The 11,412-nt window shown below is 42.3% G+C and overlaps 1 non-coding gene and 1 pseudogene across 1 annotated transcript; both read left to right on the top strand.

Annotated features, from left to right (window-relative positions):
* Nucleotides 1-4,414: 4,414 nt before the first annotated feature.
* LOC117834205 (uncharacterized) lies at nucleotides 4,415-6,980 on the top strand. Its single transcript, XR_011899036.1, has 3 exons — nucleotides 4,415-4,854; nucleotides 6,166-6,358; nucleotides 6,695-6,980. It is a non-coding gene; the product is annotated as an uncharacterized protein (transcript).
* Nucleotides 6,981-9,898: 2,918 nt separating this feature from the next.
* LOC140223670 (uncharacterized) lies at nucleotides 9,899-10,876 on the top strand (annotated as a pseudogene).
* The last annotated feature ends 536 nt before the right edge of the window (nucleotides 10,877-11,412 follow it).

Genomic DNA, 11,412 nt, shown 5'->3' with positions numbered 1-11,412 from the left:
GTATACGTTGTGTAAAGAGAGAACTACTTCTCATGTTGGGTCAGTCCTAGCACATGTCTCCACATGTGCCCACATTATTAGTTTATTATCTCCATGTCCATGACTTGTGAAACATAGTCATCAACTAATACATGTGCTAGTCTAATATTCATGTGTGTCCTCACATGAACTCCGACTAGGGACAACTTTAGAATAACCATACAAGTAAAGAGTTTCACATACAATTCTCGTAATTGCAAATCAATTCAAGTATCCTTTAATGGATATTCAAGGAACACAATATAAATCATGGATACAGATGGAATATCATCATATCTATGATTGCCTCTAGGGTATACCTTCAACAGGCATTGCAACTAGTATGCTACCACTTTATTCCTCCGTATGATGATGATAAACCATGCATAGCCTATTTTTAAGCCATGAATCCTTTTGCGACCTATTACCATATTGCTTATATATGCTATATGATGTGTATGGGATACTGTGATTAGGAATCTTGGCGTGAGTGGCGATAAAACTAGCAGGAGAAGGTGTTTTTTGGGATATATGGCGGGGGTGAGGTTTAAACAACCTATTCATCATACGTCCACTGGGTGGTACGTTGGATTAGGGGCTTGGGGTTTGTTCTCGAACGTTCCCTCCTTCGTACCTGTTGCGGGTACATGTTGTAGGAGCATAGGAGTTGGAGACGACGACACTTGTAATGGGTGATTTTACATCCGCCGCGGTAACGTGCTTTCATGGAAGATTAGGAGCTCACCCTGATCTGAAGCTGAGTGGGTCGCCATGCCTCATGGGAATATGTAAACGTGCACACCACTCGCCGATATGGGTAAGGCCCGGATCAAGACTGGCAAGTGCGTACCATACCTGTTGTAGTGTAGAGTCACCATGTTAGGGGGAGGAGGGTGTAGCCCTTAGCCTCCCTTGATTAGCCATAGCCCCCGACTGGCCCCAGAGGGAAGGTTTCATTGTACTAGGGTGGTTCCTTGCGAGGGATCGCATTCCGCGTCTGGTAGCAGGATGGTATCGTAACTACCAGGTTCTTCGCTTGGTAAGGTGACGTTCAGTCGACTAGCTACCGGATTCGCTCATCCCAAGTTGGCATACACCCCTTTGGGGGTGGTTGAGGTGTACACACTCTGCAAAAATTAAAACTATACATATAGCCGTGTCCTCGATCATGGACAACCCTGTGACATCATGACTCTCCATTATTTTCGGATTCTCTACCTCCCCTTATAGCTACTTGAGTGTGGTGAGCTGCAATTGCAGCCGGGGAGAGGAGATGCTGCTCCCTTCTGCCTTCACGATCCGGCTGTAGTTGTTGAGAGGCGAAGAGGGGGAGTCTTCGCCTCGTCCCTAGTTGGAGGATGATGGTGATAGGGATCCGGTCGTGGCAGGTGTGCCCGAGGTGTTGAGAGCTTGGCATGGTGGATATGGAGTTTATTTTTATGCTTGCTGCTGCGTAGGAAACCTGAGCCTACTCCTTGTCTACTTATTGACCCTTAGCATTAGGCTACTTAAAGCATGCATACGGATGGTGATGTGGATCTGTCCTATTCCTTGGGGACACATCGTGAGTGTGCCAGTTTGGACTTGGAGTGGAAGGCTGAACTCGAAGAATTCATGAAGGATGGGTTGTGTTGCTTCGCTCAAGGGTGCCTATGGAGAAGATTGAAAATGAAGTCTTGAAGCCCTAGTTTTCGCTGCGTATGAGTTTTGTTTGTCATTTAGCCCAAGGGGCATGTACCTTATTCATATTCCGAGCTATTTTGGGATGTAAATATCAAATGTAGTACTCTAATTTCGTTGTATGGAAATGATACTATGTTGAAATGAGTTCTGTACGTGGTAGCTACTGATCGAGGGACTATCATAAGGGTATAAGGATTCGGATTCTCAGATTACGAAAATCCGGGTCGTTTCAGTGGTACACGAGGACACTAGCACATAGGGAATTAAATGCCTGGTTCGGTGCATTATTCAGGCCTAGGAAACGGATGTCAGCATTGTTGACATTTGGCTGCCCTTGTTAGGTTACGATAATGGTCCTGTTTGGTTACTCTTGCTAAAGTTTAGTAGCTAAACTTTAGTTGCTAAACTTTATCAAAAGCTGTTTGGATACTCTTGCTAAAAGGTATTTAATGAGCTGTAAAAAGACCTATCTACCCTTATTAATGGTACGCAAGAGGGGGGAGACAAGCAATAAATGAGGGGTATAGGTTGTCCAGCCCACCTTTTAGCAAGTTTTAGCAACTAAAAACTTGCTAAAGTGCTAAACTTTAGCAACTGAATTTTAGCAAGTTTTAGCAAGGGTGTTTGGCAGTTTAGTAGCTAAAAGTTGCTAAACTTCAGCAACTAAAGTTTAGCGGTGGAACCAAACACCCCCAATGTGTCTCTCCTCAACAATGTGAGACAATCTTCATGCTGAGCGCGCCATGCCACCACTGCATTGACGTGCTATTCTAGCGTTGGGTTGGGATAACGAATGACAGGATAATAAAGGGGTGGGTAATGAGATTAAAAAAGTAACAACTCATCATTGTTAGAAGTGATAATCTTGGTCAAATGTAAATGTGCACAGATGTAGACTCTTACATGGTAATTTGGGAGATGTTATACACCAAGGAGGCCATGAGAATATTATGCTCAAGGTATATGGGGTGGTGTATATAATAGAGTAAATTGCACCCATCATACAATAACTTATTAGTTGGGTACAAATTGGTCCAACAACTAGGAAAATGCTCAATCTAGTCCAATAACTTTACAGGTGGGTGTAGATTGGTGCGAGAAGTTGTAAAATGATAAAAATTAGTACAATAACATCGTAAATTGGTACATGAATTTTCTTTCAAACAATAATTTTTAGTCTTTTTGTTAATAAGAGTTATTGATCATGATTAGGTCGTTTCTTCTCAACTATGTATATAACTTATTTGTTTAACTATTGTTTATTAGTTAAAGTGAATCAAATTTTAGATTTACGCTATCGTTATTACTGAAAGACTAAAGAGACTCCGTGACCTTAGGTTTTATCTGCACTTCTGCTCATGTATTCAACAACTGTATAGAATCATGTTTGTTTCTGTTATTTTTGCAGATTATCCAAGGGAGTACCACACTATAATACACGATCGATCGGATCGAGAAAATATAACTATTGCAAAGTACTATAAAGGATTCGTACTATATATTCGAAAGCACATGGATTTCAGAAGCAACAAGTTTGACTTTTATGTATTGTGGTATTTCACCTCTGTATCCAGCTCAATGTATTCATGGCTGCTGGATGCCTCCTGGATCCTGGTACATATTCAGCTAACATATGTCCTGCATGGCCATGTGTAAGCTCCCTAACAACCATAGATGCCCACGTTCCTATGCACAACCACATAGAAAAAAAATATTTCCTCTGAAATTGCCAGCAGAATTTTCTTATTATCTATGACCATAAATCTTAGTCTTCCAGAGTCACTTTTTCTAAACAGTCGGATCCATAACCACTGGAAGGCTAACACTAAATTAAAAGTATATCCTCTTCTATGCTCCACCATAATGCTCTTCCATACATTCAGCCATGTGTCCCTCCCATCTGTACAACACTGACCTTGCATCTCGTGAGCAACTGACTGCCCACCGTGCTCATGCACCTCCATGACAGACTGGGACCACAGGCCCACAGCGTCTGTAACGTCTAGGAACCCCTCTAGATCCCTCTAATGCGACATGCTTGAAGCCAATTCCCACATGGCATGTAAATTGGACCCACAGCAGATAGAGTTCTTCTGAATTCAACATTGCACCCAATAAAATTACTTGAAGGACATGTCAAATTTACTGAATTGTGCATTGCACTACCACAATGTAAGAATAGCAAATCTCAGGTACATGTTCCGCACCCCCCACCTCCGCAAGGCAAAAACAAGTGGGTGAGGGGAAAGAGAGAGGGAGACAGAGGGAGGGAGGGAGAGGGAGAGATAGAGAAGCTTCATAATTACCTTATTTAAAGTAAAATGACAGGTCCATTTTTCAGATATATTTGCCTCTTTTATGCAAGGACAACTGAACTGCCACTTCTCATATTCATTTGTTCATTGTAGCACATCTTTACTTGGTAAAAGCAATTCGAATAACATAGTTATGAATTGGTGCCTCTCCTAATGCATATTAATAAAAATAAGGTACTCCTCCAAACAAAAGCATGGTGATGATTCTGTGTCTCTTGATTAGTAGCAAGGATAATAAGGCATGCCAAGGGGCAAGAACGTAAATTTTATGAATACTTTTCTCAACTACTTTATTCTCGCACTCCATGTATTCTTCAACAAAGAAAGGGTTAGGGACTCCACGCTATTCTATAAATACAACCTCTCTTCCCCTCATTTGCCACACTCACACGGTACACACGAGCTATACAAACCCTCTACGCATCCTTATCTTTCCTCTTGCATTTGTAGCCAACACAATCATACACTATATGGCGACTCCCTCTCGTGCCCTGATTTTTTTCTTCCTATGCATGCCAGCAATCCTTGCCAAGGCCAACGTCCTTGAAGACATCTATCCAAATCCGTGCAAGTGCTGCAAAGAGAATGAGACTCGCCTTCATATGTACTTGCACCAGTTCCCTCACTTACCAGGTGTTCCAAATCGGAACGAATATACTATGGTAAGCTCATCCGAACCTATAGGGTTTGGCACTATGATAGTCCACGACTGGATTCTCACCACGGGGCTCAGTGCAACTGAAAATGTTGTGGGACGTCTGCAAGGCTTTCATCTTCAAGCTGGTCAAACTACCACCAGCTGGTACACTGTTCACACCATAGTCTTCCGCAACGGCAGGTAAAAACAACATCCACACGCAATAGTTGTTCGTTTCTGTTTTCATGGAACTCGCCCGTCCTAAATTACAGGTCGTTTTGGGTTTTCTAGATCCATTGATATTATTATGCATCTAGACATCAGGTATATCTAAATGCATAACAAAGTCTATCACTACAACAAAACTAGCTATCCTAGACGGTCTATCACTATTCGTTTTGGGTAAACCGGCAGTGATATAGCGATTCTACAGGAAATGGAGCTGTGGGATGTCAAACCGACACAGAAAAATACCATCACCGCCTGTTTGTATTACGAACTGTTGTCAAAGTTGGGGGGGACCGAAATTTTCATCAACTAGAGTTGAGTCCAGCACCACCCCTCATGCGTCCACCCCCCTCTCTCTCACCCCATGCTCACCCTCTCCCCACACTTATCCGCTCCTCCCCTCATCCTCTCACCCGCACCTATCTTTCTCCCCGCTGGATCCCCTCTCCCTCAACCCCACAGATCCCATCACCGCACCTCCCGTCATCACCTCTCTCCTCCCCCTTCCGCTCGCCCCTCACATCTTAAATGTGGCGTGGAGCGGCAGTGGGGCAATGAGCGGGGGAGGGCGTGGCGAGGCGCGGCAGAGCGCGGTGGAGGAGTGTCGGTAGGGCGAGGTGGCAGAGCGTAGGTAGGGAGCGCAGGAGCGGCGCCTGGATCTTGGAGCAGCGACCACCTCTCCCTTAGATCTGGTGGCGGCGGCGGCGGCAACCAGTGGGCGAGGTGCGGTGGTGGCCCATGGTGGACGAGTGGCTGCAGTGGCAGTCCATGGTAGCTAAGTAGTGTAAATACGTTGCCCCCCTGCCTATCTCTCTCTCTGGTGCAAGGCTCAAGTGCTATACACCCGGGGCTCCGACGCTCCAGTGGAGGTCGCCCGGGGCTACGGTGGGTGCGGCAGGTTGGATCCAGAGGGTCCGGTCGGCGGATTTCTTTTTTTTATTTTTTTAATATAGGCAGCACCGCCGGTTCTTCATCCGGCGGTGATGGGGATACCCATCCCCACCGAGCTTTATTTGACGGGGATGAAAGCCGGCCGTGACGGCAGATTTGGAGCCAGCTGTGATAATACTTTCTGTAGCAGTATATGAATCTAATAAAGCCAAAATGACCTATATAATTTAGGATAAAGGGAGTAAAAAAATAACGAGTAGTATTAATTATTTATAATTACGAGACTATATTGCCAGAATATATAAAATTGTGAAAACCATAGTGATTGGATCATTATGTTAGAGAGAGACTTGTGATATCTGAAACTTGATCTCCATTTTTTGTGTTAAATAGTTTTGCAGGGTCCACACTTGAGGTGTCAGGGATCACTGAGGTAAAACCGAACGGTCAGTGGTCGGTTACGGGTGGGACTGCGGCATTTGCTAGTGCGCATGGAACTATCAAGTTCACAAATTCCGCGAGTAGTACTGCCACTGATGCCATAAAAGAGCTTGATATTCATGTATTCCACACCCCAGAGACAGCGGTAAGTACTCCTAGTAAGTAGTAACTCTAGTTTAATGTCACTATGCCTCCTAATTTTCAAGCAACTAGTGCATTGGATGTAGCATGCCAAATACCCTTGCCACAAGTCACAACTGTATTTCAAGCAAAATTCTCCGTATGCAGAGCTGGACAAACGTTTAATTTTCATATATTTATATATATGAGGTATCCACATAGGAGCAACTACTCAGGGAAGCAATAAAAATGCTATATAATATAGGAAATACATATATACATATTTTTGTCTATTATTTATTTATTAACGCCAATTTACTTCCTGTAACATTTACAATGATTTGATTTTTGCTTTGCACAGGCTTAAGGTGCAACATGTTGGATCCGAGTGCAACTAGTGAGAGGGAATGATGCTATCAGCAGATCCGAATGGAGGATTCACAAAGTACTGATGAAGTTAATATTTGAACAAATAATGTTGTTTCTCAGTGTGTGTTTTTTTGTTTTCGTTTGTGTGTGTTAATATTTGAATAAATAATGTTTTCTAGTAACTGGCAGCGTTATTGATGTTCCTTTATTGTATTATCCGTTTATTGGCACAATTTATACTCATGTATGTCGATTGATACTTTGGTATTTATTCCTAATTAACTAGAGACCCATGTTTCAGTTTGAGTACCTTGTGGAATGTTTTCCCTAATTCCTGGAAGCATATCGTTTTGGTGCAATTCAAAATGTGTTTGTATAAAAATGGCACATGAAGCTAAGTACCTTTCGTTACCAAAGTAAAAGGTAATTTCTGGCTTGAAAATGCACACTGACTCTGGTAAAGCACCAGCACCATACTAGCAGGAAGGAATTTTTCCCATTCGCCTAACCATGGCAAAATGTTTCTGGTACCAGTTCTCCATTACTGCTAATTTATCCTCTAAATTTGTTTTGTGTTAACATAAGTTGGCCACAAGAGCATATTTGGAGGATCCAGATATTTAGCAAATAGTACCACTACTTATAAAGAAAAGGTCACTAAAGTTCGTTTTAATGTACCTCCTCCTTTACAATGAGGTAGCAATAATATATAAGGTGTCTCGTATCTTTCTAAAGGCAACAAAATTTCAATACATATACAGCTGTGGTCAGTCTCAGTGCACCCAATAATAACAATGAGGAATGCGACATGTGAGCTGTTATCGTGGTAGTGATATATCCGTACATAGTTTTGGGTTTTGCAAAAGGTCTTAACTGGTTTATAATTTTGATTATTGTGTTTGTACTTTGTACTTGATTATCCTTCACTTATGTGAAACTATTCCAATATTTCTTCACTTACCTCAGATAAACCGTGCAGGTGATCCGTGCATATCTCTCAATTTAAACCATAGACCACTTCCTATCCTCAGGGATCTGTTTTGAAGATTTCGTTGGTCTTGACCAATCTGGAACCTGGCACATTTGTATCATTCGCCCCGTTCTGCTCCTTTTATAGATAATAAAGGAATTTCTTTATTCTAGCCTCTGCAGAAGTTATGCAATGCAACCATCCATTATTATATATATGAACAACACGATAAAAAGAAGTTGCCAACAAATTGCAGTAAAATATAAAACAGGGTTGGATGGCTAGACTAAGCACAAAACCTATTACACTACTAGAGAACTGAATTTACATCCCACCCTTTAGTCTTGGTTTAATTTCGGCCCGGGAGAAAAGGGGGTTCGCCACGGTAGGCTAGAATAGGGCGTACCTTTACTCTCGGTTCCTTTTTTGCAACCGGGACTAGAGGTCACCCTATAGTCTTGGTTAAAACGGCTAGTTTCCGGGCACCGACGGCGCCACCCTTTACCCCCCCCCCCCCCCCCCCCCCCCCCCCCGGTTGGAGCCACCAACCGGGACAAAGCTTTTGTCCCTGTTGGAGTTACCAACCAGGATAAACGTTTTACTCCCAGTTGGTAATTCCAACCGGTTGTCCCGGTTGGTAATTCCAACCGGTTGTAATCACCAACCGGGACAAAAGCACTTTTGTACCGGTTGGATTTGCCAACTGGGATAAAATCTTATCTACAAGTACCCTTTCGTCCACCTCCACTCCTCCAGCCCGAGCCACTCCACTCCATAAAGACAGAGAAGCTCATCCTCTCCATGGCACCGAAGCAAGCCTAGGGCAGGTGCTGCTGAAACTTTTTTTCCTCATTACCGTGGGGATTTCACCCATCCAAAGTGTTGTGAAGGTTAGCTTTGTTTATTGTTAAGCATGTAGAGGATTTGTATTTATACATGTTTTTGAGCTACAATGTGATGGATAGTTTGAATGTGAGGGAGATTGGTTAGTAAATGTGAGGTAGAATTGAGATTATTTCAGTTTTATGTATTAGGGAAAAATTAGAGTAAATGTGTTTTTAATACTTATAAAGTAGCCATATAAATTGTAGGTGTAATTTGATACTTTAGTACTTTTCAGATAGAGGTATGCAATTAGCCATTTTTAGAATAAGTACATTATGTGGGAAATATTGAATTTTTTAATAGTTTAGTTATTTATAAATTAAATATGAGCTAAATAATTTGTGTATTTCTATGTAAACTTTCAGCAATATTTGAGTTTGTCGTACTTATGATGTTGTTTACTTCTAAAATTTTAATTTGTGTATTTCTATCTAAAATTGTAGCAATGTGATGGATAGTTTTATTGTAGTCCATTTTATTGATGGCTTGCGTAATACGATGCAAATAGACCAACATTGGATGTATAACACGGACAGGCGGAGCAAGGTGTTTATTGCTGGCATGAATAATTTTCTTGAAGTGGCTAAAGCGAACAAGCTAGAGAATGGGTTCATATCTTGTCCATGTGCCCAATGCAGTAACCAGAAGTACTATTTAGAGGCTTCTTGGGGGACTATTCATAGCCACTTGTTTAGGTACGGTTTTACGCCTAACTATTTGGTTTGGACCCATCACAGCGACTGAGGGGTTGTAATGGAAGATGGTAAAGAGGAGGAGGATGATGACAACATTCTGGACTACGTTATAGGCTAATCTTTTGTAGATACTACAATAGGTGAGGCTGATGAAGATGAGCTTGCAGAAGATGGCCATACTGATGACCTCGAACAGGTGCTTAGGGATGCACATAGAGATTGCGAAACTTAGAAGGAAGCATCAAAGTTGCAGCGCATGATAGATAATCATAGGAAATTGCTATACCCAGATTGCCAGGGAGGCCATAAAAATCTAAGTACCACACTAGAATTTATGCAATGGAAGGCCAAAAATGGTGTATCCGACAAGGCATTTCAGGGGATGTTGGAAATTGTCAAGAAGATTTTTCCCAAGAATAATGAATTGCCATCCACAACATATGAAGCTAAACAGATTGTTTGCCCTCTGGGATTGGAGGTTTAGAAGATACATGCATGCCCTAATGATTGTATCCTCTATCGCGGTGCTGAATATGAGGATATGGATGCGTGTCCCATGTGCAAAGTGTTGCGGTATAAGATTAGGCAAGATAATCTTGGTGATGTCGAGGGGCAACCTCCCACGGAGAGAGTTCCCGCGAAAGTGATGTGGTATTTCCCTATAATACCACGCTTGAAGCGCTTGTTTAGGAACAAGACGAATGCTAAGTTGATGCGATGGCACAAAGAAGAACGTAAGGAAGATAAGATGCTGAGACACCCCACTGATGGGGCTCAGTGGAGATCAATTGATAGAGCATTCCCGGAGTTTGAAGGTGATCAAAGGAACATAAGGTTTGGTTTAAGTACTGATGGATTCAATCCATTCGGTGAGTTGAGTAGTGGTCATAGTACTTGGCCTGTAACTTTATGTATGTTTAACCTTCCTCCTTGGATGTGCATGAAATGGAAGTTCATTATGATGCCGGCACTTATCCAAGGCCCAAAGCAACCCGGCAATGACATTGATGTGTAACTAAGACCGTTGGTTGATGAACTTTTACAGCTCTGGAAGGAAGAAGGTGTACGTGTGTGGGATGAGGATAAACAAGAGATGTTTAACCTGTGAGCACTGTTGTTTGTAACCATCAATGATTGGCCTGCACTAAGTAACCGTTCGGGATAGACAAACAAGGGATATCGAGCCTGCACCCACTGCTTAGACGACACAGATAGCATCTATTTGAAGCATTGTAAGAAGGTGGTCTATATGGGGCATCGTCGATTTCTCCATGCTCACCGCTAGCTGTGAGAAAGTGGGATGCATTTCAAAGGGGCACCAGAAACTCGTAAAAAACCTTTACATCGTAATGGAAAACATGTCTTTGAGATGATAAAGGATGTAAGGGTAGTATTTGGAAAAGGTCTTGGGAGCCAACCTGTTCCGAACAACAATGACGGACATGCAGCCATGTGGAAGAAGAAGTCAATATTTTGGGAGCTACCTTATTGGGAAACCCTAGATGTCCGCAACACAATAGACGTGATGCACACGATGAAAAACCTTTGTGTGAATGTGCTAGGCTTCATGGGTGTTTATGGGTCCTTAAAAGATACACTGGAAGCACGACGGAACCTTAAATAAATGGGGCAACGGGATGACCTACATCCGGAAAAGAGAGATAACGGACAGCACTACTTACGTTCTGCTAGTTACACTCTCAGTAAGGAAGAGAAAGATAGCATGTTTGAATACTTGAATAGTCTGAATGTCCCATATGGGTACTCCTCGAATATAAAGAGAATAATAAATATGAAAGAAAAGAAGTTCACAAATCTCAAGGCTCATGATTGCCACATGTTGATGACCCAGTTGCTTCCGGTTGTACTGAGGGGTGTTCTACCAGAGAATGTTCGATTGCCGCTCGTAAAGCTCTGCAATTTCACAGAAGGCAATCGATCCATCAAAGCTAACAAAGTTACAAAACAATATGGTGCAATATCTTGTCAGCTTTGAGTTGGTATTTCCATCATCTTTCTTCAATATTATGATTCACCTTCTGGTTCACCTAGTAAAAGAGATTAATATTCTCGGACTAGTATATCTGCACAATATGTGGCCTTTCGAGAGGTTCATGTCAGTCCTAAAAAACTATGTTCTTAATCGTACCCGTCCAGAAG

Source organism: Setaria viridis, chromosome 8 (genome assembly GCF_005286985.2).
Source record: "Setaria viridis chromosome 8, Setaria_viridis_v4.0, whole genome shotgun sequence".
Taxonomy (NCBI): domain Eukaryota; kingdom Viridiplantae; phylum Streptophyta; class Magnoliopsida; order Poales; family Poaceae; genus Setaria; species Setaria viridis.
This window is presented reverse-complemented; position numbering and strand designations above follow the sequence as displayed.